This window comes from Lissotriton vulgaris, chromosome 1_1, assembly GCF_964263255.1.
Source record: "Lissotriton vulgaris chromosome 1_1, aLisVul1.2, whole genome shotgun sequence".
Taxonomy (NCBI): Eukaryota; Metazoa; Chordata; class Amphibia; order Caudata; family Salamandridae; genus Lissotriton; species Lissotriton vulgaris.
Window position 1 is genome coordinate 673221566 of NC_141685.1, and position 25975 is coordinate 673247540.

Below are 25975 nucleotides of genomic sequence, written 5' to 3' on the forward strand. Positions count from 1 at the left end.
AATCCCTGGTGCAATGCCACGAGATGAGTGACCATGCCTTTTTAAAAACCAGGTCATCTTGGAAAATAAACGGTTCTGTTTTGACTAGTAAGCCTTGTGGAGCCATCTTGCTTCGTAAATACTCCCTCATTAGTAAGCCATGGAGGGCTGTCCTAATTTGGGTTTTCCGGACATTCATTAATTCATCCCAATCTGCTACAGCAGGGCCAGGGTCACTATTACTAAGGCCTTCAAAGGGTTTGTCATCAGCCAGAACTGCCTCCTCAGATTTGACAGCTTCCACCCACGTCATCTGAGGGAGAACCTTCCCTATGGACAGTTCCTGCGTCTTCGGCGGAACTGCAGCGACATTGCTAAGTATAAATCTCAGGCTAAGGATCTCAGTATAAAACTAAGACAGAGGAAATACCCAGAAACTGTAATCAGAAAAGCATCAAAAAGGGCCAGGAATAATAACCGAGAGGCCCTCCTAGAGGATAATCCTCGGAGGGAGGAAGCCGAAAAAAGAACAGTATGTGTCACTACATATAGTCCAGTCACCAATCAAGTGACCAAGTTGGTGAACAAACACTGGCGCACTCTGACGAGTAGCGGTCTATCTTTGGAGAAGCCATTGTTTGCCCATAGAAGAGGCAGGAACTTGAGAGACATGCTTGTCCACACAAGACCCCCCCCCCACGAAAAAGGACCAAACAAGACTTCAGGGCATACATGGTCACTATCCATGTGGTAACTGCAATAACTGCCACCTCACTAAAAAAAGCCTGAATTTGACTTTCTCAAATGGGACACAATGGGAGCAACGTATGTTCACAAATTGCAACAGCAAGAACGTTGTATATCTGATCACGTGCCCCTGTGGAAAAGAATACGTTGGTATGACAACAAGACCTGTAAAAGTGAGAATCAATGAACATAAAAGTACCATCAGATGTAAGAAACTCACTACCAAAATGTTAACCCACTTTATTAAACACCAACACTGTGTGAATGAGCTGCAGTGGACGGTTATTGAACAATTACCCTCAGAGGTGGGCCTTTTGGAAAAAGAACAACGGTGGGTGTTCAGGTTGGGAACTGACACAACGGGGCTCAATGACTCTATCCCGTGGAGCCTCTTGAGATAATAATTGTCTCTAAAACATTACGTTGTTCATATCCTAAATCATGATGCCTTTGGTCTAGTAGGTCAGACTGCCATCACCTTGCTATGTGCACATGGCCTCCCCGTCCTACAACTGAGACTCATCTGTGCCCTGTTAACTGAAACCCATATGTGCGTTATTCTATTTCATTTTTGAAATCTAAAGGATAATGTGAGCCCTTTTTTAGATATTTATTGGGGCAAAAACATTAGTGTACAGTACATGCTTATAATTTACAGTACTGTACAATACAATTATCGAGTAATGTAACTGTCTCCTCCATTTTTTGAATAATAATTGTTGCCCGTTTTTTAACCCAGCTCAGCCTAAAAGTACACGCTCTTTGAAACCAGTCGGAGGCATCGTTCCTCCTTGGCCTCCGCGGTACCATTGGTAGCGCTCCTGCTCCACGCATGCGCGGTCGCTTTGTTTGACCGCGCATGCGTATTAGACAGGCTGCAATGCGCACGCGCGCCGGCAGTGTTCCACAAGAGCGCAACACCGGACCTCCGGTAATTGTGATCTCCGTATCTGGGCATATACCGATCCTCATTAACTAATTAACCATCACCAATTACCACGAGGGGCAGTGTATTTAAGGGCCCTGACGCTACACAGGCTCACTTCATCGGAGCCGCGTTGAGGGAAGGCAGGCGAATGGCCAGTGCAGTAACCGTGAGTTTATGGGTGACAAAGACGAGCTTTTTTCCACAAGTATGGTAGATACAATACCTTGCCTTTTTTCCAACTGAACCTCGTTCATTAATGTTGTTTTTTAGGTCTTTTCTGAGCAGGAAGGAAGGATCCCCAATATACGCTTAGGCTCATGAGGTCTTACACTTTAGAACTCTAAGTAAGACTTTCTCCTTCTGATTATGTGCTCTCTTTCCATCAGAGCAGAGAGTAACTCTGTGTTTTGTGTATGTATGTGTCAGTATAGTTATGTCCATTTGTGTCTTTTCTTTTCGTCACAGGGTCCCATTATTTTTGGTATGACCTTGTGATATTCAGAGAAGGTTTTTCTTCTTCTCCATTGACTTGCCTTTATTGTTGCATGTATTTATCTATGCATTTCTTTTTGCAGGTTCTTTCGCCAACTGGGCGCAACTGCATTCACTAACACTAAAAACATTGTTAGGAATATTACACATTGTGGTAATTTTGTAATTTTTTTAAAAACACTTTTACATTCTGCATGTGAGTAAGGGGAGGGTAAGTGCATAACCCTTGTCCTGAAGAAGGAGGCTGTGACCTCCGAAACATGTTGACACTTTTACAGTGGTTTCCGATACCTTAACTCGTAGCTACTTAACCACGCTCTGCACTTTTTTAATAATACCAGCCGGGGATTAAATTAAAATCTTTTTTTCCTCCCACGTGCCAGGTATTTTTTAACCTTTCACTTTTTTCACCTCACCTCACTCACACCTTGGTTCTATACACACACACCCCCACACATAGTTCACTTCAAAGTGCTCCTGCGTATCTGCCAGTCGTAGCACGCCGCATCCCGTAGAGGGGTGCGAAGGCCCCGATGATGAAGCATGACACCAAGGGGCCTGTTGGTGTGTGAGGGGCATTTAAACAACACTGTGTGTCTCCCCATCACTTCAGGGATCACTACCACCTTGAGTGGATTCCACTTTGTTTATGTATACATGTAGGGAGACTGAATCCACTGACTCTCTCTCTCCCCCCTTCTGTTAAAATTCGTGGATAAAAACCTCTCCTTCTCCACCCAGACCACTAAATTATCCGCCATCTGTTTTGGCCTACTTAGAATACTAAGGAAGGTCCTTCCCCTCCTCCCAATGGAAGCCAAACAAGTGGCAGTTCAGGGCCTGATTCAATCCCGGCTGGACTCAAATAACGCCCTGTATGTGGGGGCCCCAGAGCTGTCCATGCGAAAACTTCAGGTGGTCCAGAACTGCGCAGCCCGCGCCTTGTTACAGATTCCGAGGACGCAGTCTGCTAAACCTGCACTGATCGCCCTACACTTGCTCCCAGTAAAGCAGAGAGTGGCATTTAAGGCACTATGCATCGCCCATCGAGCGTACTGGAAGTCAGGTCCAGCGATCATTAACAAACTGGTTACTCAATACCATCCTAACAGAACCCTCCGTTCTACGGAAGCCTTTCTGGCCGTAGTCCCAAGAGTGTGGAGAGCCAGGACCGGAGGAAGGATGTTCTCCTTAAACGCCGCGAAGATGTGGAACACACTCCCGCTACAAATCAGGTCCAATCCTAACCTACTCTCATTCCGCAAGCAATTGAAAACTTATTTGTTTGCCAGGTCCACCTAAAGCTTGTTTCCGTTATCCCTCAGTTCTGTTTTTTATGCTTTAGCGCTTGGACGCTCATTGGGCAGCAATCGCGCTCTATAAATCACAATACAATACAATACAATACAATACCTCTAACCTCCTACCTTGCTTCCTAGGGGCTCGGCGGGGCTGGCTGGCAGCTGATAGTATCCTAGGCTCCCAGCGGCAGTGGCCGCCATCTTGGTTTGGGCTGGTTCGCCCAACCCCACCCACGCCACTCCCCCCACGCTGCTCCTCCATTTAAACGTCCCCCATGTGTCAGCGCAGCGGACGAGCGCAGCGGGCGCGCCGTAGGCTCGCCGGAGTCACGCCAGAGTCCAGCCCGTCTGCGCCCGTCCGCGGCAGGCCGGGGCAAGGGGCACCTCCTTATGTCCCACCGCTGACGTATTCTTCCCTTGATCTTCTTTCCCATTGGATCCCAGGTACCATCAGCCCGTATGTGTCCAATTTGTTGCAAAACCTAAGTCTTCTCTCGACTCCTCCGCCCATTCCTCCTGTCGCCATACCAAGTTCTTCCCCCTTGCCCTGCACTGTTTCCCCCACTCTCTCCCCTCCTCCTGCCCCCCACACACCGATTTTTAACACCACAGCTGCGCTTCTTAACACCAGATCAGCAGTCAGTCATCAGTATGAGCTATTCGACTACCTCGACATCCACAATCCGGATCTCTTGTTCTCAACAGAGACCTGGTTTAAGGCCGACTCCCTACCCAATGTCTTAGCCGCACTTCCTCCCTCATACTCCATCATCCGAGCGGATCGACCGGAGGGTAGAAGAGGCAGTGGAGTGGCCTTAATAGCTCATACTGATCTCCACTTTCAGATTCTTCCTTGTCCCCCCATCTCTGAAGTCGACTGCTTGATAATTCGCGCTAGTTCTCACTCGGCCCCCCTAACTGCTGTTCTCATCTATCGCCACCCCCACCCCACCCCCACTTTTGTTTCCTGCCTCCAGGACATTCTCGCGACACTGGTCGTCAACAACTCGTCAGTGCTGGTCCTGGGCGACCTCAATTTTTGGCCCAACGATCCTGCCGAAAGCCCCCAATCCAAAGAATTCACTGACCTTATGACCAGCCTCAACTTCACCCCCCATGTTCACAGCCCTACCCACGTGCATGGCCACTCGCTTGACCAGGTTTGGACCTTGAATATTTCCACTACTCCCCCTACCATCTCCCCCTGCTCCTGGTCGGACCATTTTTTAATCTCCTTCTCCCTTGCCTTAGCCCCAGCGGCCAAGCCTCCCCTTCCCAAGAACACCTGGGTTAGAAAATGGGGTAAGGCAGACATGCCATCCTTCTGCTCATCCCTAGCCAATTCCTGCCCCGGCCTTTCCGGCCTCGCCGCCCCGGTCCAACTGGCCACTATCGATGGCTGGCTGACCCAGGCAGGCGACGACTTCGCCCCCTTGAGGCGGATGGCGGTCAAGCGAGCCCACGCTGCTAACCGCTGGTTCACCCCTGACCTCAAGGAGAAGAAATTGGCCGCACGCAGAGCAGAGCGCGCATGGAGAAGAGAATACTGCCCCGCCAAAAAAAACATCTACCTCTCCGTGCTCAAGGCATACAAGCAAGGCATCCTTGATGCCAAGACCTTGTTCTATTCTAACAGGATACTGGCAGCAGAATCCCAAACCAAGGAAATCTTTGCTGCAGTACATGAGCTTGCCTCATCTAACAGAGCCACGGCCTCGATCCCCCCCTCCCAACCGCTCTGCGACTCACTCAACGATTTCTTCGTTGATAAGGTCGCAAAGATCAAGGCCAACACCCCCCCCCCCTTCCCCCACATTCACCAACCCCTCCCTACCCGCTGTCACTTCCAAATTCACCTCCATCCCCCCCCTGACTAAGGCTACGCTTCTCCCCTGCTCCAAAAGGTAAAGTCAGGCTCCCCCCTAGACTTTGCCCCTGCTCACATCTTGAGAGAAATCTTCCTAAACTGCCCTACCCCTCCCCTCACACTTTTGAACGACTCACTCAGCAATGGAGTGGTCCCCACTGCTCACAAATTTGCGGCTGTTATCCCCATCCTAAAAAAGCCCGGTGCCGACCCTTCTTCCCCTTCTAATTACCGTCCCATCTCCCTTCTGCCTTACCTGGGCAAGGTTCTAGAAACCCATGTGACCAGCACCCTGAGCACCTATGTGGAAACTAATCACTGCCTCTCCCCCCGGCAGGCGGGCTTTCGCCCCCTCCACTCTACAGAGAAGGTGGTGACCTCAGTGATGGACAGCCTACGCGAGGGCATTGACACCAACCTCCCGCAGGCCCTCATTCTCTTAGACCTGTCCGCCGCTTTTGACACGGTGGACCACTCCATCCTCCTCACCCGTGTCAGGGCGGCGGGCATTGAGGGCCTGGCCTTCGCCTGGCTTGAGTCCTTCCTGAGTGATAGGGCTCAGGCGGTCCACCTAGGTGGTTTCACCGCTGCCTCTCGTAAGGTTGTATGTGGAGTCCCCCAAGGTTCCTCACTTTCCCCTCTTTTGTTTAATTTATACATTTACCCTCTTATTTTTATGTTACAGCAGCTTGAGGTCACGGTGTTCAATTACGCCGATGACCTTCAGCTAATCTTTAACCTCTCCCACTCTTCCTCATCTTCCCAGAACGTCCAATCCGTCATGTTGTTCATCCAGGATTGGATGAACTGCAACCACCTCAAACTCAACCCGGACAAGACGGAGTTGGTCTTGACCGGAGGTGGTTGCAGTCCCTGGTCCCCTTCCCACTGGCCTCCTTCACTTGGTGTCCCCCCGCTCCCTGTCCCCAAGGTCAAAACCCTCGGTATTTTCCTCAACTCTTCACTGTCCGTTCACTCACAGGTCAATTCGGTTGTTTCCTCCTGCTTTTTTTCCCTCAGAACCATCAGGAAGATCTCTCGCTTTTTCTCTCTACCTGCCCTAAAGATCATAGTGATGGCTATGGTGCTCTCGCGCCTTGACTATGGCAACATCATTTACAATGGCGCCCCAGCCTACGCCATTCACCGTCTGCAGCTAGTGCAGAACCAGGCCGCTCGCCTGATTCACGGCCTGCCCAAATTCCATCGAGCTACTCCCTTATTGCAGGCACTGCACTGGCTGCCGGTGAAAGAGCGAGCCTCGTTCAAGCTTGGCTGTACCACCTTTCAGGCTAAAATGGGCACCGCCCCGGAGTTCATCTGCTCCGCCATCAAGCCCTATACGCCAGGTAGAGAGCTTCGATCCACCCATCAGGCCCTGCTAACTACCCCCCGTTTCAGAAAGAAAAAGGCGGGCGGAACAAAATTTGCAGTTCTCGCTCCTGCGTTCTGGAATTCTCTTCCGACGGAACTCCGCATGACATCCTCTTACATCGAGTTCCGGAAAGGTCTTAAAACTCTGCTCTTCTCCCGAGCCTACAAGGTCTAGACTCCCTCCGCTCCTGTTGTCTCCTCGCAATCCAAAAGCGCCAAGAAACCGCGTGGTAGAAGCGCGCTATACAAATGTTTTTAAATTCAAATTTTAAATTCAAATTAGAGAGCACAATTGGCAAGGCGCTAAAAAGGAACAAAAATCTTGGTAGCACTATCATCTTCATTATGGCTATGCGGCCCAGCAGCGTAAGGGGCAGTTTACACCAGATCTCCATATCCTCCTCCAGCTTACTGACCGCTCTCCCGTAGTTCTGACTGACGAGCAGGTATGGATCCGTGTGTATCTGGATCCCCAAGTATCTGATTGGGTCTTCCATCCACTGGACAGGATACTCCGTCTCCACTCGTGCGGTCACCGGAGTTAGGGGCAGCACCACCGATTTTGCCCAGTTAACTTTGAGCCCTGATAGTGCACCGAACCGAACCACCTCTCTCAGGAGTGGGGGAAGCGTGGTAGCGGGGTCATGGGCGTACAGCAACGTATCATCTGCATACATAGATACAACTATTTTTTACGTGGCGAACCGTACTCCCTCGTGGCTATGGTACTCTCTAAACGCACAGGCCAGAGGCTCTGCAGCGAGCGCATACAGTAAAGGGGATAAAGGGCATCCCTGGCGGGTGCCCCTGCCTATGAATAGAGGGTGGGAGATCGCATTGCCCACACAAACCCTAGCCGAGGGGCAGTCATATAGTGCGCCTATCATTTGGATGAAGGGTTCGCCAAGCCGCATACGACGTAACACCTAAAGAAGGAAAGGCCACTCAACGGAGTCGAATGCCTTCTCCATATCTAAAAAGAGCGCCACTGCTGGTTTATCCTGCTTTTCATGTTGGATGGTACCTAACACTGTCCTTATATTGTATGTCAGGTTTCTGGATGGGATGAATCCCACCTGTTCTGGGGCCACTAAATCAGGGGCCAGTAGTGCAAGTCTAGTCGCTAGTACCTTGGCGTATAGTTTGGTGTCGACGTTTAGCAGCGATATTGGGCGGTACGAGCTACAGTCGTCATGTGGCTTACTCGGCTTCAGAATGGTGACGATCACCGCCTCTCTCATGGAGCTGGGCATGGTGCCTTGCACACTTATGTCCTCCAGGAGGGTGTGGATGTGCGGCAGTAGCTGTTCCTGAAATGCTTTATAGAAGTCGACTGAGAGTCCGTCGATGCCTGGCGCGCTGCCCGATCTCATGGAGGCTAGTGCATCTCTGATTTCGTCCATCTGTATAGGGCACATCAGGAACTCCCTGTCGGAATTTGGGAGGAACAGGAGTTGTATGTGTTCTAGATAATCCAGAATTTCAGCCGACATGTCACCACTTTTGGAAGAATACAGCTTTGAGTAATAATCTCTGAAGACTGCGGCAATTTCCGCCTCATCCGTCACTCCATCTCCGCCTGTGTTCCTCAATTCTGAGATTAGCGCCTTTCCCCTGCGGCCTTTAATGACGTTAGCCAAGACTGAGCCTGGTCTCTCTCCCTCGCCGTATGTGCGGGCTGTGGCGTACTTGCCTAAGTGTTGTACCTCTCTGTCCGCGGCCTCCTGGTATTCCACCAGTAGGCGCTTAATTTCTCCCTCTACAGTGTCATCCGGGTTAGATCGGCTCCTTGCCTCGAGTGCCTGCAATTGCAGTTCCAGATCGGCTAACTTGGCTCTGGTAGCCTTCAGGACACTGGAGTGCTTGTACATCGCTATGCCTCTAATATAAACTTTGAACGCTTCCCAAATCGTTTGGAAGTCCTCCACCGACCCCACATTCTTCTCGAAGAACACATCAATCGCCTCCGCTAACTCTCCGCGGAAGATTGGGTCCAACAGGAAGTAGGGCGGGAAGCGCCATGTGAACGGTGTGTATCCCTTCACTGGGGTATCCAAGGCTAACAAAATGGGGGAGTGGTCTGAGAGAGTGCGCGGGAGCACCTTGCATTGCCTAACAGATCGGTTGATTCCCGCAGTGACAAACCAGTAGTCTATTCTCGTGTGTATGTCGTGAAATGCGGAATAGTGTGTAAAACCGCCCCTTCCAACATTTCTGTTCCTCCGTACATCTATCATATCTAGCATTACTAACTTCGCTGTGAGCGACTGGGCAGCTGCAGAGAGCTGACGGGGGGGGGGGGGTCCCGATGATCTGTCTATGTCTGGGTTCAACGTCAAATTAAAGTCCCCACCCCACAGTACGTGTGGATTGTCGTGCCTGGCTATCTCACTGGCCAGGGTATCAAAGAAATCAGGGGATTCGTAATTGGAGCCATAGGTGTTGACTACCAACAGGTCCATCCCCCGCCCCTTACAGGACGCTATGACATACCTTCCCTCAGTGTCGACACCCAAGGTCTGTATCTGAATGCCTGATTTTGGGTTTACCCAAGTAAGGACCCCCCTAGCGTGTGTGGTGAGCCCAGCCGCCGCAATATGCCCCGCTAAACTCCTAGTGTGCAGCATATTGCTCGTGAGTGGAAGGTGCGTTTCTTGCAAGAGTGCAATATCAATATTGTGGCGTCTAAGATAGCATACCACCTTCCTAAGTTTCCTGTGATCATTAAGCCCCCTGACATTCCATGGTCGGCCCGCTCACCATTTACATCAGCCATGAGGACGTTGCACGGGTTCTAATAACGTAGTCAGTCGTGCAGGGCAGGCTATCTTGCGGGCAAGTAATCGGTTACAGCAAGCACTTTGTGTTCTCTGAGGCAAGGCACATCGGAACAGAACATAACAACCGTAACTTTCCCCTCGTCCCATAGATCCCCCTCCCTCCTCCCACAGCAGACCAACCACAACTTGGCCTAGCATGATAAAACAATCCCCTCTCCTCCCTTCCCCACTTCCCCAAGAATCCCAAGTAGGGTCCAGCTGTGCGCACAGCCCTGGGGCAGAGGTCGCCGAGATCAGTGCAGGGTGCATGTATTCAGCAAGTCTCGGCCTTGAGAGCTGCTGAGCCCCGCCGCTCCCTTAGTGTTGTTGCACTCACGCCCCAGATCGCACGCGCCCCCCTCCCGCCACCCATCCGAAACCCAACAGCAGCTATACAGGTGCTCCCCCCCTCCCCCATAGGTTAACCTCAGTGAGGCTGTCCGTAGCCCCAAGTCCCAAGGTGGTTCCAAGAACAAGCAGCCCAAGGTGAAAGTACAGAAGAGCTAACCACAGCATAATTTGCAATGTTCTCACTGGGGGTCCTCGAAGTCGCCGCCCCGGCAGCCCCACCAATATTAGGGCTCAACTGGCTCTCAGCGCCTGGAGGGGGGAGGGGGGTGGGGGGTGTCGTAGTCTTTGAGCCCCGCGACCCGAGCACCAGGGGACTCTCCCCCTTAAGAAATCAGGGGGCAATGAGGGAGAGCTGGTGGCCCCCAGCTGCCTATTCCTGATCTTCTAGGCCGCTGACGAGGTCCTGATCTTCGTTCTGGTCTTCAGAATTATTACGTCTGTCCTTGGACCAGGTTTTCAACGCTTTGTGCAGTACTTTAGGGTCAGTGAAAAAATGGGAATGCCCTTGTCGGTTTATGCGGAGTTTTGCTGGGTACAACATGGCGTAGTCCAACCCAAGATCGCGGATCTGCTGCTTGTAAGGGGCGAAGCGGCGGCGTTCCTCCTGCACCCTCGCCGTGAAGTCCGGGTATAAGGAGATAGATGATCCCTCGAATTGCAATTTCCCCTTTTCTCTGGCTATTCGCAGAGCCGTGTCTCTGTTCCTATAGTTCAGCAGTTTTGCGATAATTGGTCTCGGTGGGGCGCCTGGTTGTGGCCGCGGGCCCAGCGATCGGTGCGCTCTTTCCACGATGAACATGGACGAAAATACGTCGTCTCATAACAGCGTTGTGAGCAGACGTTCCACGAACAGTTCCATTTTCCCCACCTGGGTCGTTTCCGCCACACCCGTGATTCGGATGTTCGATCGCCGGGAGCGGGCCTCCAAATCCTCCGACTTATCCTGTATGACATGCAACAGTTTCCCCATCTGCTTGCGATCTTTGTCCAGGTCCATTTGGGCCTCTTCCACCTCAGTCAGGCGCCTTTCGGACATATCCAGTCTTTCCGCGTGCTTGTCCACCCGCTCCGACATTCGGTCCATCCGATAGGTGAGAGCATCAAGTTTTGTACCTATCGCAGTCATGCTGTCCTGGAGGCTCTTCTCCATGGGGACGAGAAGCCCCTTGATGTCTGTGTAAAACGAGCTCTCCGGGCTTTTGCTCTGCTGCGCAGGCGAGGATTCCTGTGTGTCCGGGGGCCGCGTTCTGCGTTGTTCGAACGCCAGTTTGGACTGCGTTTTGTCTCCCTTGCCCATGTTGCCCCCGCTAGCAATCGCCGAGCGGGTCTCCACCGTGGGCTTACCCGTCGCTCGTTTCAGCTCGGAAGGGTTACCCGTCGCCGTGGGTTCGCTCTCTCGATGTCTGGAGTAGTCTCTGGTCGCCACTCAAAGTCAGGCCTACCGCCACGTGTCGGGCCTGCCCCAGCACTCCTTGCTCTCACCAGGCCCCGCACAGGATCCGGGCGGGACCACACTCACTGTCGTGCCGCGAAGGCCATGCACCGCACATCCGGACCGCGTGGAGGTCACTATGTCTCCATTCTCCGAGTCTCATCAGGTAGGCGATGTTCCTAGTGCAATTTTTTCCCAAAGCTGTTGTTGGTCGTCGCTTCCCACTCGTTGGTTCAGTGAAGTAGGAGCCAGCAATCGCCCCTATCCCCCGTCACACTCTCTGATTGGGGGAGAAAGCAGGGTTTGCAGCCATTGCTGTGTCTCGCTGTGAGTTTCTGATCCGTTCTAGTGACGCAGTCTCCCCCGTCTCAGGACACTGCGATGGCCGCACGTCGAGTGACGCACTCCGGGGTGGTGTCTAAGCAAGTGCCCGGTTTAGCGGCCTAGGTCGCCGCTATGCCGGTCCAGGAACGTTTTCGGCTGCGGAGGCTCGGAATCTCCTCACTCTTTCTCCGCTACAGTCGGGCACCCTCCGGGGGCCAGTATGCAGCGCAGCCAACCACGGGGCTCGGCTAGTTTAGGATGAATTCAGGATATTTAGGAGCGACGGCACTTCAAGCGTCCGCCATCGTTGCCGACAAGCTCCGCCCCCGTTGATTACGTCATTACTCTACAATACCAGGTTGTAGACTCGACTCCGAGCCTCGAACACTGATTTCCAGCACCAAGTTCGAAGGTATACCCGAATGACCACATACGTATATATATTATCTGTCCTTCATGTGCTAAAAAGTGCAACCTAAACCTCTCACAGACCTGTATTACTACAGCTACAACATTCCATTGAATGTACAACAAATATTCATATTCGCAGAAATGCGTCATGTCCATAATTTTTTATGTGTGCATATATGGATCAATATAGGGTCAGTGATACCCCGTACCTTCCATTTTAGCCATATTGTGGGACTTTACAAACATAATGACGCATTTACGTGTAAGAACCGGATGACGGCAGCACTACAACACGGACACCCAAATCAGTAGATTTTTCATATAGCTCACAATGGAACGATGCCCATAGTTCCGGAGTCATCGTTCACAGCCTCGCGCAGTTCAGGCATACGTCAGTCCAGCCCACTCGGCTTACGCTTCCAGGAAAACCCAACAACGGTACGTACATGGCCCAGATTTCCAATTTCCATTGTAGTGATTTCTTAGTTCCAGGTCTAGTTGTCAGAACGGCAAACACACACACTCCCTCATGGCTGCTATACACCCACACCACACCCATCCAGCTCATACGTCACTACACAAGTGACCCTACCAATAAAAAAGATGGAGCGCACGTGCTCTACGCCATTTTAGCGTTGCTCCCATCACAAGTGCTGTGATGGCCCATCCTAGTGGTTCGGACGCCTCATGTAGGTCTGAACCACCGAGCAGGGGGGCCCACCACACGTGCGTGGCCTCTTTGGTCTCTGAGTTAGTCGTACAGCAAGGACTAAGCGTGTGAGTAACCTGCGATGATGATGGGAGCACAAGTATGTCCTTAGCCATAGCGATATCAAGACTCGGCACCATATGTGAGACTTTTTGGTGGCAGAGCAGGACTGCATGATGTAGAAGGTGCCTTGTCCATGAAAAGGTGAGCAGTCAGGCCTGGGTGTGCAGCGGAGGGAGTAGATGGGGAGCAGCAGACTGGATACACAAAGGTTACGCAGCGATTTAGGCGTACGCAGTCGTAATAACCGTACCTTATTGCATTTGTACTTTTTTTCCAATAGCAGGAAAGTTTTTATAAAATCGGTCAAATGTCCGTCGCTTGCGATGATCGAAACCACGTGTATCACTGCGCACCACTTGCTTTCACAACCGGATAAAATACATTACTACTATAGTAAATGTACAAAAATCAGAGTTGGAACTGTACAAATAGTTTTTTTTTATGCGGGAGGGAAGGTGTGTGAAAGGGCGATATAATTCTACTCCACATTAAGATAGTAACAATTACCAATCATAACCTCTTTCTTTCACTATCTGTAAAAAAGCTTCAGGGTGCATTATGTCCCCGCACGTGGTGAAAGACACACCGCTGACAGAAAGATGAGCTACGAATATTCTTTTCCATCACTCTTTCACTTCCTCTCTCCTTTGATAAAGAAATGACGCACAATGTTAACTTCCATTTTATCTTACAGGTTGTGTTTCACAAATTGGCGTCCCACCCCCCCCCCCCAACACCTCCAAAGCTCAAGGTTCGAGGATTCTGCGATGATGCGTGGCCATCGTAACAACGTCTGAAAAGGCTGCTTCGACACGTGGTGCACCCTCTTTGAATCATGCCAATGGCACAAGGTGAGCAAAGAAGCCTGTTTCCGAAGAAACGAGAAGTCACCTGTGGGCGGTGAGAGTGGGTACAATTACCTCCGGGCAGTGAGAATGGATAGGTTGCAAAAATCTGAGGGGCAGATTTACAAGCCCCTTGCGCCAATTTCGCATCACTTTTAACATGGCAAAAGTGACGCAAAAGTGGCGCAAGGAGCTTGTAAATCTGCCCCGGAGTGCGCAAAAAAAGGCACTCATCTCCAGACTCTGGAAGTCAATGGGGTGCAACAGTCTGGGTATGCAGAAATGAGAACTCACCGCTATGCAGTGGAAGTGCATGGGGTATAGTACTTTGGGAGAAAAAGAGCCCACAGACACCTCCTTGCAGTGGAAGGTGATGAAATACAGTATCCTGAGTGTGCAAAGACATAAAGCAGAAATATACTTGTGCAGTTGTATGTACTTTGCTATTACTAACTCTATACAATCTTTCAGATCATTAAACTTGAGGGTGCACTATGAACCGACACGTGCTTGGACACACAACGGAGGCAAAAAGGTGAGCTACAAAGTTTTTTTTCTACAGTATTAACTGTTCCATCTATTACTTTCTCTCTCGCACTCTGCCGATAAATAAATTAAGGCTGAATTTAATACAGTCTGCAATGTAGAACCAAAGCAGAGTTCAAGTTGTGAACTATGTTTGCCACAGTGTTTACACAAGGTAAGCAGAGCAGCCTAGATACACAATGCCTCCGATTAAATGAGTTCTAAATAAAAAATATTGTCCTGCATAATGACGTGATCTGATCTCTCATCTAATTCGGTCTCATCTCTGAATCATTTTAAAGACCTGTTGGTCCATACTGTAAATCTGACACAGTAGGCACCTCTTTAACGCGGGCCTATAAGAGAGGAGGAATGTATCCGGCACACTGCAGACGTGCAAATTAACAAATATTGCCAAGTGTTACCTTACTTTGGGATCTTTGACCTCCTTCAGTCACATCGATCTAATTTTAAACACTTATTTTCATTTTTGTTTTACAGGTCACCTACCCTCCTTCCATTGGAGTCCAACGAACATTTTGTTTATTATATTGTTATGTTAAAGTTATGTTTCTAGTTATTTATTGTGGTTTTAATAATGGTTAATCAAAAAAAGTATATGTCTTCTTTTTCTGACAACATTTCACTATTAGCTAGAATGATAATAATATGCTTAGAAAACAATTAAACAATTAAAAATAGAAATTATGTTTATAACTAGAAGTATAATACTGGGGCTAACTCTTTACCAGCTCTTTACCAGAGTCTGTAGCTATGATTAACGGTTCCTATGGAAAAATTTAAAAACTCAAGCACAGTAACTGTTTGTATTAGCAACACTGTGTGGTGAACTTGTGACCTGTGTGCTCAGTTAGGTGTTCCATGCACTGTTACTATGGTAACAGGCAGTAAGCAGTTTGGGGGTAGGGTTGAAAGGTACTGGCTGTACAGAAACTGTTATATTAACCCAGGATCCTCTACATGACAGAAAGGAAAGCAAACTAGACAGAACAATGTGTAGCAGATTTATAAGTCCCTTGCACCACTTTCGTGTCACTTTTACCATGTTAAAATTGATGCAATAGTGACGCAAGGAACTTGTAAATCTGCCCCAATGCGCATTACGAGCAAAAGAAGTACACAACTCTTCGAATTCTTTATCGATCACAATTAGACAGTGTTGCTTCACGATTCACAATGCACTTCGTGCCTATTTAAATGGGAGACAGGATTGCTGACATTCTAAAACTTAGGGGCATATTTACAAGGACGGTGTTAAATTTGTAGCCGCTTTAACGGCAGCAAACTACAACTAAAACAGCGATAATAGACTTCAAAATCCTTTGTTATCTTACCAGAAGATTTTTTCAACATTGTTGTTTGCTATGCTAGAGTGAGAACCGAGGCTCTCACCCTGCCATAGCAAACTTGGGGGCATATTATCAAGGACAGCGTTAACATGTTCTGGTGTAAACCTAAGCTTTTATTGGAATTCCCACGAATTCATTAAAAGGCTATTATTATCCCATTATGGCCGCTTTAACGACACGTTCCAAACGCTAAAGCGTCAATAATTTTAACGCGGTCCTTGTAAATATGCCCCCAATATCGCGAGAAATACAGCGATAATTTATGTTCGCAAGTGAAAAGCTTATTAATATAAGACCGTGGACTCAACATATCAACCCACCTCGCATATTAAACATGCTTAAGTCTACTTCAGAACAGATGTTAGGATCCGAAATAAACCGCAATTAGCAAGAGCTTTCCTATTGGTCCTCAAATCCAGGACGCCTTGTAAATACAACGCTATTGTCATACCTCCCTCTTCCTTTTTATATTCTCATAGGAACACCTACCTTGCCACTGAGAACGCCTACATTGCAACTCATTGGAGATACGAGGCGAGCCCTTAGCAAACCGGCTGCTAACATGCATTAGTGCATCTTAGCGTTACCTAGTAAATAGGGCGATATGATTTTCACCGCATTTTTGGCTATTTAAAAAATATTGAGGTGAAATGGCACTTGTTAATATGCCCTCAAGCTTGCTATGACACAGCGGAAACCTCGACTCCCGCCCTGCCATAGCTAACAGCAGTGTCACGGGGGTAGACACCCTGAGACACAGCAGGAGCCGCTCCTGGGGGGTAGTATTCGCCAAGGCTTTCGACTGCTACAGAATGGAGAACACGTGGCCCCCCTCTCAAAATATAAAAAGCCCCGGAGGGTGGTAATGTTATGTTATGTTATTTTTATTTGTACCGCGCACAGCTGCCCCAGCAAAGGGGCATCCTGGCGCTTTGAGAAGGTAAACACAACACAGCATTAAAAGCGGGCAGAAAGGAGAAGAGACACAACAGATGAGCTAAACAAATAAAAAGGTCTTGATAGCCCGTCTAAACTGAAGGAGCTCATTGATGGCCCGGATTTGTGGAGAAAGAGAATTCCACCAGCTCGCTGCCAGGACTCGAAAGGAGCGGCCACCAATTCTGCTCAACTTAAAACACGGGACCACTGCTAAGTTCTGGCCTAGCGATCTAAGAGTGCGAGAGGGGACATAGGGGATCAGCAGTTTCTCCAAGATTTGTGGGGAAGTACCCTTGAGGATTTTAAATGCAAGGCAGAGAACCTTGAATCTAATCCTCTGCTGCACAGGGAGCCAGTGGAGAGAGCGCAGGGCATTGGACACGAGTACCGCCTAGGCAGACCTGTCACCAGTCGGGCCGCAGCGTTTTGAACCCGCTGGAGCCGTAGAAATTCTGACTGGTTAACCCCCGCCAGTAGGGAGCTGGAATAGTCCAGCCTGGACAGCACTGATGCTTGGACCACCAGCTGTCTTGTGGGTGCATCAAAGAATTTGAGGATGGGTCTAAGTACTCTGATGATGCCATAGCAAGAAGCTGCCACCTTCTTGGTATGACAGATGAAACTCAGAGAAGGATCAAGCCACACCCCCAGGTTTTTTATCTCTGCCGCTGGGAGGGGAGTCACACCCAACTCCGAAGGCCACCATTTGTCACCCCACAAAGCCACCTGTTTACCAACCACCATAATCTCCGTCTTCTTGGTGTTTAACTGGAGAACGTTGGAATTCATCCAGTTAGCCACTTCCCGCAGACCATCACAGAACCTGTGAGCTTCCAGGTCTGAGTCCCCACTCAGTGTGACCGTCAGCTGCGTGTCATCTGCGTAAGAGACCATGGTCAGGCCCCACCGCTTGACGACCGCAGCCAACAGTCTCACAAAAAGATTGAAAAGGGTGGGACTCAGTGATGACCCCTGTGGGACTCCCTGGTCTAACGGGTAGGATGACGACTTACCGGGCGGGATCGCCACCTGAAATGACCTATCCGTAAGGAAGGATCGAAACCAGTGCAAGGCGGAGCCAGAAACGCCCACCTCCTCAAGACGCCGAATCAGAATCCCGTTCGAGACCGTGTCGAAGGCGGCACTAAGATCTAATAACAATAGTGCCGCCGTCCGACCGGAATCCAGCACGGAACTCAGATGCTCGACCATCGAGAGAAGGGCCATCTCCGTGCTGTGACCCGCACGGAACCCGTTCTGGGTAGGGTTGAGAATGTTAAGCCTACCAAGATGGTCTGTAAGAGTGGCATTCACATGGGCCTCCGCTATTTTCGTGGCCCAAGGGAGAAGGGAGATAGGGCGGTAGCTTTCAGGTTTAAGGGGGTCAAGGGTCCCCGGGGCTTAGACGGACCTTTGAGCTCCCTCACCCATTTATTTTGTAGCACCGAGGAATGGCGGTCCCCGGGCTACTGGGCCCGTCTGGACCCCCATCAAATGTTTTAGGCCCCCAGATTTGGCCCTCCCAGGTAGCTAATTTTCAAACAAGCACATTAGCCCCCGTTTCGTTTTTATTTTTATTACGGCGGATCCATGCACCCAATGCACATTTCTCTGTTTTTTCCACAAAATGAAAAAAATCTTTTTGGGACCCTAGGGGTCATTGTGGGACCCCCTAAGCAGGTCTAGATGATCAAAATATTTCTTACATGCCCCCTTTATACGTGTTGAACACTTGTCCCACTAATTTCCAGATCCTCATTTCTACAGAGGCACGAAATGGCTGCCAACAATTCCTGGTTTCGAATATTAACAACTACTTGACAGCCAATTAGCATTCAGAACGTGATCGGGACGGTGCACTTAGAGTGCGCGCAAGATGCGTGGATCCACTGAGGTCATAGATATATATGTATTTTTAATTGTAACTTTCTCAGGAACTACTGAAAGGATTTACACCATGTGAGCAAAAGGAACGAGTCTGAACCAAGGACTACCACTTTGCCAAATTTGGTGTAAATCCATTCAGCCTTTCGAGCTGTAGCCGTGATGAACGATTCCTATGGAAAATTGCATGGGGAAAACACGTTTTGGGACCCCCCCTTTTTCTCGGCCGCCGCTTCAAAGGCAATGTTTTAGACCCCGGGATTTCTCCTTCCCAGGTAGCTAATTTTTAAACAAGCACAGGAGCCCGCGCTTTGTTTTTATTTTTTTTACGGCATATCCATGCACCCAGCACAATTTCTCTATTTCTTTTTTTAAAATCATTTTTCGGCCCCAGGGGTCCTTGTGGGACCCCCTAAGCAGGTCTAGAGGGTCCAAATATTTCTTACCTGCCCCCTTTATATGTTTTTAGGTCGAAGGCCTAAAAGGCTGCGCTTGCGCAGACTTAGGTCTGAGATTTAATGACTCTCAGTAGCGCAGCAGGTCCCGCCTCCCTGCCCTGTCTCTCCTTCATTGGCTGGCTTCCTAAACGGAGGCCAGCCATTGGAGGAGAGATCAGTCACTCCGATGTAGCCCCGTCCTTTTCGGATTTGGGGGCGTGATTTTTTGCGTTCTTTAGACAGTGACGTTGTCCGTCACTCAGAACCACAAAACCACGCCCCCAAATCCGAAAAAATCTCTGAGCTTTTTTCGGCCATTTTGAAGCTCGCTTCTCGACATCGGACGTCTCACGAGGTCTGCTTTCCGTCCTTTTGCCCCGCTTTCCGTGTCCTGCCCTCCTATGCTGGCTCCCTCCCCACCCCCCTCCCTCTCCACTGATAGCCGTTTCCAGGGCCAGGTAAATGTATTAACCCGCTTGTGTCCGCCCTCCTCCCGCTGTCCGTGTATTTTTCCCGCCCCCTCCCGCTGCCTTTTGCCCCGCTTTCCGTGTCCTGCCCTCCTATGCTGCTGCTCCCCCACCCCACTCTCTCTCCGCTGATAGCCGTCTCCAAGGCCTGGTAAATGTATGAACAGGCCAGCTCCCCCCCCCCTCCCTCCCTCCGCCCGCAGCTCTTCTCAGGCCGGCTCCCCCCTCCCTCCGCCTGCAGCTCTCCTGTGTCCGGCTCCCCCCCCCCCCCCTCACTCCGCCCGCAGCTCTCCTGTGTCCGGCTCCCCCCCCCCCTCCCTCCGCCCGCAGCTCTCCTGTGTCCGGCTCCCCCCCCTCCCTCCGCCCGCAGCTCTCCTGTGTCCGGCTCCCCCCCCTCCCTCCGCCCGCAGCTCTCCTGTGTCCGGCCCCCCCCCCCCCTCCCTCCGCCCGCAGCTCTCCTGTGTCCGGCTCCCCCCACCTCCCTCCGCCCGCATTGTATGTAACCAGCATGTCACAGGCATGTATTTACATATAAGATAGTACAGTGGTTTCATACACTCATTGCAGAGATGCTTGTGTGGTACGTAGGTACAAACGTGGTGAAACAGCTCAGGAGGTTATGCACTCGCTGGAAACAGTTGGCGTAACATGAATAGCATATGTTTGACGACTCGCAGATTTGTACTCATTCATTCATTCATTATTCTGATGTTGATCAAACGAGTGGCACTGAGTTAGGTAGCTGCAATAAACACATACGTCACAATAAACAAATGATTGTATTGTCTTCTATAATATAAGTGGCGTTCATTAGCATACCGTACGAATCGTTAGTTTGAGCAATGAACCCACTCTTTTAGCTCCTTGCCGACTTTTGAAGCGACACAAGGCGCAGGCTGGTTTTTTTCCCATTTACTTGAGAGGTTTGAAGTGTCTGTCGGCCAGGTGTAAGCAAGCAACGGGGCTCCGCTGGAAATGTGACACCTCCCTCCTGCGATGACTTCTTGCCACGCGCCGTCCCTCACCTCCCTGTGTAGTGACACTACTCGAGCAAAAGGAGGTATTACATATCCTCTGAATGTGTCATTCGGAGCTCTGAGGCCGGAGAAACATGGCCGCACACTGGATGATTCACAAGGCGTGCCAGAGATAAGACTCAGCTATGAAGTTGTTGTCAGGAGCTAGAGGTTCCCATCAGGACTGTGTGTGCCAGTGTCTAAGGAGACACTACATCCTGCGAGGGCTCCAGTGCGTCTCATCCGCTGATCTCCTAAATATTGGTTTCAGCCTCCATTAACACTGGGTCTGTCATTATGTATTAGTTTGGGCCTTTGTTTTGCAACTCACGCAGGAAATACACGTCTTGCACATCTCTGAGCTTAATCTTCCTTTGCCGCAGCTCCTTAGGTTTCACCAACCTCTACAGCAGGCATATTAACCACCTCCGCTATCTCACTAGGATGTAAACCTCTGATGGTTGGAACTGATGGTTACAGAAGGCATATATCCACTGAGCTGTCCCATGGCAATTGAAACATGTGACCTGACTTGCGGGTGGCTTACACTGGATCTCTTGAAGCAGGAACATTAACCTGCTGAGCTATGTTACTGGAGTTTGCTGCCATGTGGTACAAGTGACACACAGCTATGGTACTAGGTGATTAACTTAGTGAGCTATTTTACCAGGAGCGGAACATGTGGCATGTATGTTCCACACACATCTCTTCAACATGCACATTACCGACTGGGCTGTCTTTCTGGGATTTGGTCCTGAGGCTGATAGTCTACACATAAAAGAAATCTACAGGGGACACAAAGTCCACTGTGCTGTCTTCCCAGCTTCTCCTGCCTCTTTCTACTCCTGAATGTTCCGGCAAATTCATGGCTTTGAAATAAATCTCTAGTCTTTGATCCTTATTTAATCCAAACTCCCTGTAATCACTCTTACCACGGGAATTCTGCCTCCGTCGGCTGTGGTTGGAGAACTGTATATTTTCAAGGGAGGAGGCCTTTTCTCATGTTGTCTTTCTTTTCAGCTAGGCGTGCTAGTGAACTACCAGCTAGGCCAAACTTCATTTGAGTTATTTTAAGAATGTACCAATTTTAACATCTTACATTTTTTTTATTGTATGTATGTAACTCTTTGGCATTGCACTTTTATGAGTACAGCTTGTATTCGAATAAAGTATTGAATTGAGTTCTTCCATTGGAATCAGAAAGAAGCCATTAGTATTTAATATGTTTAGCATTTTAAAGCGTGTTTTGTTTTTGTCCTAACTCCGAGCTATTTGTCCTCTGAGCCTTAGAAGACTAAAAGTCTCAGACGTTCACAGTTAGTGTGTGTGTGCCTTGTAGGTTAGCCACACGACACTCCCTGAGAGTGCGTAGGAAGATTGGAACCCCTGGCATGAGGGCTACACATGGATCTCTACTGCAGGTGCATTAATTCACTAAACTATCCTACTAAACTCTGAAGCTGTTAGAGTCAGATTAAACAAACATATCTGCAGCCACTGTGTTGACTATATTAACTATTTGGCCAATATTTAGACCTGTCACCTGTAGGCTACAGAGAAATCCTTGCAGGAGGCATTGACCACATGAGATATCTCACAGTGACTTACAGGGCAATACAATTTGACATGCTATGACTTGTTATGTAAGTGTCAAAATACAATTGGACAGATTTGCTAGGCGACAGGGACTGAGCATTGGCAGATGGGGACTTGTAAACAAGGACAGGGGGAGATTTCCTGACACCGTTTTTATTATGTTCATTAGCGATATGTTTTAGCGATGAAGCTATTGGCAATGTAAATGACAATGCCATTTATTTATTATTTAAAATAAAAAATTCATGAGCAATGCCAATAGCTCTACCTTTAATGTTGCCGAGACCATTGCATTGTAAATGCTTGTTAACACTTGTTCCACTAATTTCTAGATCCTCGCTTCTACCGAGGCACAAAATGGCTGCCAACACTGCCTGGTTTCGAATGTTGACAACCACTTCACAGTCAATCAGCATTCTGCGCGTGATCGGGACGGTGCGCTAATAATCCGCAAAAGATGCGCACATCCACCGAGGCCATAGACATATATGTACTTTTAATTGTAATTTTCTCAGGAAGTACTGAACGGATTTACACCATTTAAGCAAAAGGCACGAGTCTGAACCAAGGACTACCACTTTGCCAAATTTGGTGTAATTCCGTTCAGCCTTTCGAACTGTAGCCGTGATGAACGATTCCTATGGAAAATTGCATGGGGAAAACACTTTTTGGGACCCCCCCCCTTTTTCTTGGCCGCCGCTTCAAATGCAATATTTTAGACCCCGGGATTTCTCCTTCCCAGGTGGCTAATTTTTAAACAAGCACAGGAGCCCGCGCTTTGTTTTTATTTTTTACGGCATATACATGCATCCAGCACAATTTCTCTATTTTTAAAAAAATAAATCTTTTTTCGGCCCAAGGGGTCCTTGTGGGAACCCATAAGCAGGTCTAGAGGGTCAAAATATTTCTTACCTGCCCCCCTTTATATGTTTCAAACACTTGTTCCACTAATTTCTAGATCCTCGCTTCCACTGAGGCACAAAATGGCTGCCAACACTTCCTGGTTTCGAATGTTGACAACCACTTCACAGCAAATCAGCATTCTGCGCGTGATCGGGACAGTGCGCTAATAATCCGCAAGAGATGCGCACATCCACCGAGGCCATAGACATATATGTACTTTTAATTGTAATTTTCTCTGGAAGTTCTGAACGGATTTACACCATTTAAGCAAAAGGCACGAGTCTGAACCAAGGACTACAACTTTGCCAAATTTGGTGTAATTCCGTTCAGCCGTTCGGGCTGTAGACGCGATGAACCGTACCTATGGCAAATTGCATGGGGAAAACACATTTTGGGACCCCCCCCCTTTTGTCTCAGCCCCCGCTTCACGAATCACCCCAAGACTTTCAGGATAGAGCGGACCAGAGCGCCCCACCAGTTTTTAACATTTCCTGAAGATACGTCAATCGGTGCCAAAGATATTCCAGATAGAATGTTGCGGATTTCCTATGGAAAAAGGTCCCAACTAGAACTACCTATACTGGCAACCGCCAGGAGGCAATATATATATTAGCAGCCTGTCCCGACGTTGTCCGGGTATGAATTGCTGCTGGCCAGTAGCATATTGTTACGTAGGATTTCGTTTTGATAGCATTTCTCATCTGTGACAGGCCTGTGAAACGCTCCGATTCACAATGCACTGCTGATGAACTCAAGAGTGCGCGTTCAGTAGTGTGTGAACTCGAGTTTCCCTACTTCATTTTTCCTTGCAATATTATATAGCACGAACTCGACAACATGGCATGAGCACAATATACATTACAGAAGAACACATTCATTTGTGGTAGGCACGGGGAGACAAAGCGATTTGCCTGGAATTTACAGGATGTTGAGCTGATGCAGAGATTCGAACATAGCTCCCCAGCTCCAAAGTTCGCAATTCTAGAACTTGTGGCGGGAGGTGTGTCTAAAAGTGTATGTCGAAGCTGGCCATCAATGAGAGAGACCTGTGCATTTTTCAAATCAGTGATGAAAAAATATAAGTATGTTGCTGGAGATGTGGGCCGCCGTGCCACCAATGTACTTACCGGGGGAGGGTAAACACCCATTATTCCGCAACTTTCTTTCCGCATACCATCACTCCGCATACTTTCATTACGAAAGTACCATGACGCCGCAAAGCCATTCTAACGCATGGCATTACATTTTATATGCTTTCACCACACATACATTTCCAACGAAGTTCGTTGTAAATGCATGAATGGTAAAAGCGTGTTTTTTTAAAATGTTTAGATAAAGTAAGTATGGGTATAGGGGTATATGTTTTGGGGTACTGAGATATATGTTTTGGGGTGTTTGGGTATTTTAAGGGTTCAGCTATAGTTTTGGGTTATGGGGTACAGGGGTAGTTTTAGGGTTTAGGGATAGGTATGGGTTTTGGGATACAGGGGTATTTTTGGGGTTCAGGGCTAGGTTTGGGTTTTGGGGTATAGGGGTATTTTTGGGGTTCAGGGGTAGGTTTGGGTTTTGGGGTTCAGGGGTATTTTAGGGTTCAGGGGTAGATTCGGGTTTTGGGGCACAGGGGTATTTTTAGGGTTCAGGGTAGGTTTGGGTTTTGAGGTACAGGGTTATTCTAAGGGTTTAGGGCAGGTTTGGGTTTTGGGGTACAGGGGTATTTTTAGGGTTCAGGGCTAGGTTTGGGTTTTGGGGTACAGGGGTATTTTTTAGGGTTCAGGGGTAGGTTTGGGTTTTGAGGTACAGGGGTATTGATAGGGTTCAGGGCTAGGTTTGGGTTTTGGGGTAAAGGGGTATTTTTAGGGTTTAGGGATAGGTTTGGAGTACAGGGTATATTTATAGGGTTAAGATGGGTTAGTGTTTATGGGGTGCAGGGGTATTTAAAGGGAGCAGCGTGGACACCCGGAGCTGGAATGTACAGAACCTGGGAAGAAAAAACAATGAAATATTGGGCACAACGCTCGCTTTTTTTTCCGTAACCCAGCACCCCGCACACCCCCAGAGCACACGATATGCGGCATGGCATGAAGGGCGGAACGTACCACACGCCCCCAGCACAACGCAGACACGCCCACAAGGGACTACTTTGCTGGCACGGTTCTTTTACCTTTTAAATGTATATGGTGGGCGTCTGCATAGCCTATGTCCTTCTGCTGCAACTGCCCTTTCCAATGCTGTGGTTCCTGAGATTACCCGCCTCAAAGGTTTGGGCTCTCTCTTATATATAATATATATATATATATATATATATATATATATATATATATATATATATATATATATATATATATATATATATATCTCATCACCTTATTATCTCACACATCCTAAACCCACACTCACCCTGAAAATATCCTTGCCACCCACAAACCATATCCACCCTAAACCCTCAAAATACCCTTGCCACCCAAAAACCTATATCCACCCTAAACCCTAGAAATACCCTTACTACCCCAATATATATATATATATCTATGTATATATATATATATATATATATATATATATATATATATATATGCGCTCCAAGTATCCCAGGAATATCACTCCAAAAGGAAAGTAGCACACGCAGGGGAGGTTTCCACAGATTTTTAATGGACAAACCAACAGCAACGACGCGTTTCGCCTTGGGGCTTCGTCAAGTTGTGCAGAGAGCCGAGGCGTGCGTCGGATATAAAAGGACACCATGTAAACTCATAGAAATCAAGGTAGGACTACGTAATGTTGTTATGGTCGCCATATTGGAATGGTGAGCAACCCAATGCTATACAGGCAGTTTCAAATGTATTGCAACATAAATACAAATAACGAAATATCAGCCTAGTTGGAATCACCAAAATGCAATTACAAAACCATAAATTGCGTTAATCGAAATGCGTAGTCACAGCCTTTAAAAACAAATATAGCCCTGGATGGGCATGAGGATAGGCTCCACGAACCTTAACACGCTATATATATATATATATATACCCCTGCGTGCACCTAACTCCACGCTCACGGCGGGGGTATGGTGTGTGATTTGTTTTTTTTCCAATTCGACTTCGGATCCGTGGGTAGCTGCAGATCTGCAGAGGATCTGCGTCCCTGGTAATCTATAAATGTCTTTCTTTCTTTAATAACTCCCAAACTACTGAACAGATTC

At 48.6% G+C, this 25975-nt stretch overlaps 1 protein-coding gene across 2 annotated transcripts in view; it reads right to left on the reverse strand.

Annotated features, from left to right (window-relative positions):
* The window catches only part of RTCA (RNA 3'-terminal phosphate cyclase), a 197134-nt gene that overhangs the window by 62058 nt on the left and 109101 nt on the right, over positions 1-25975 (reverse strand). The window lies entirely within an intron of this gene.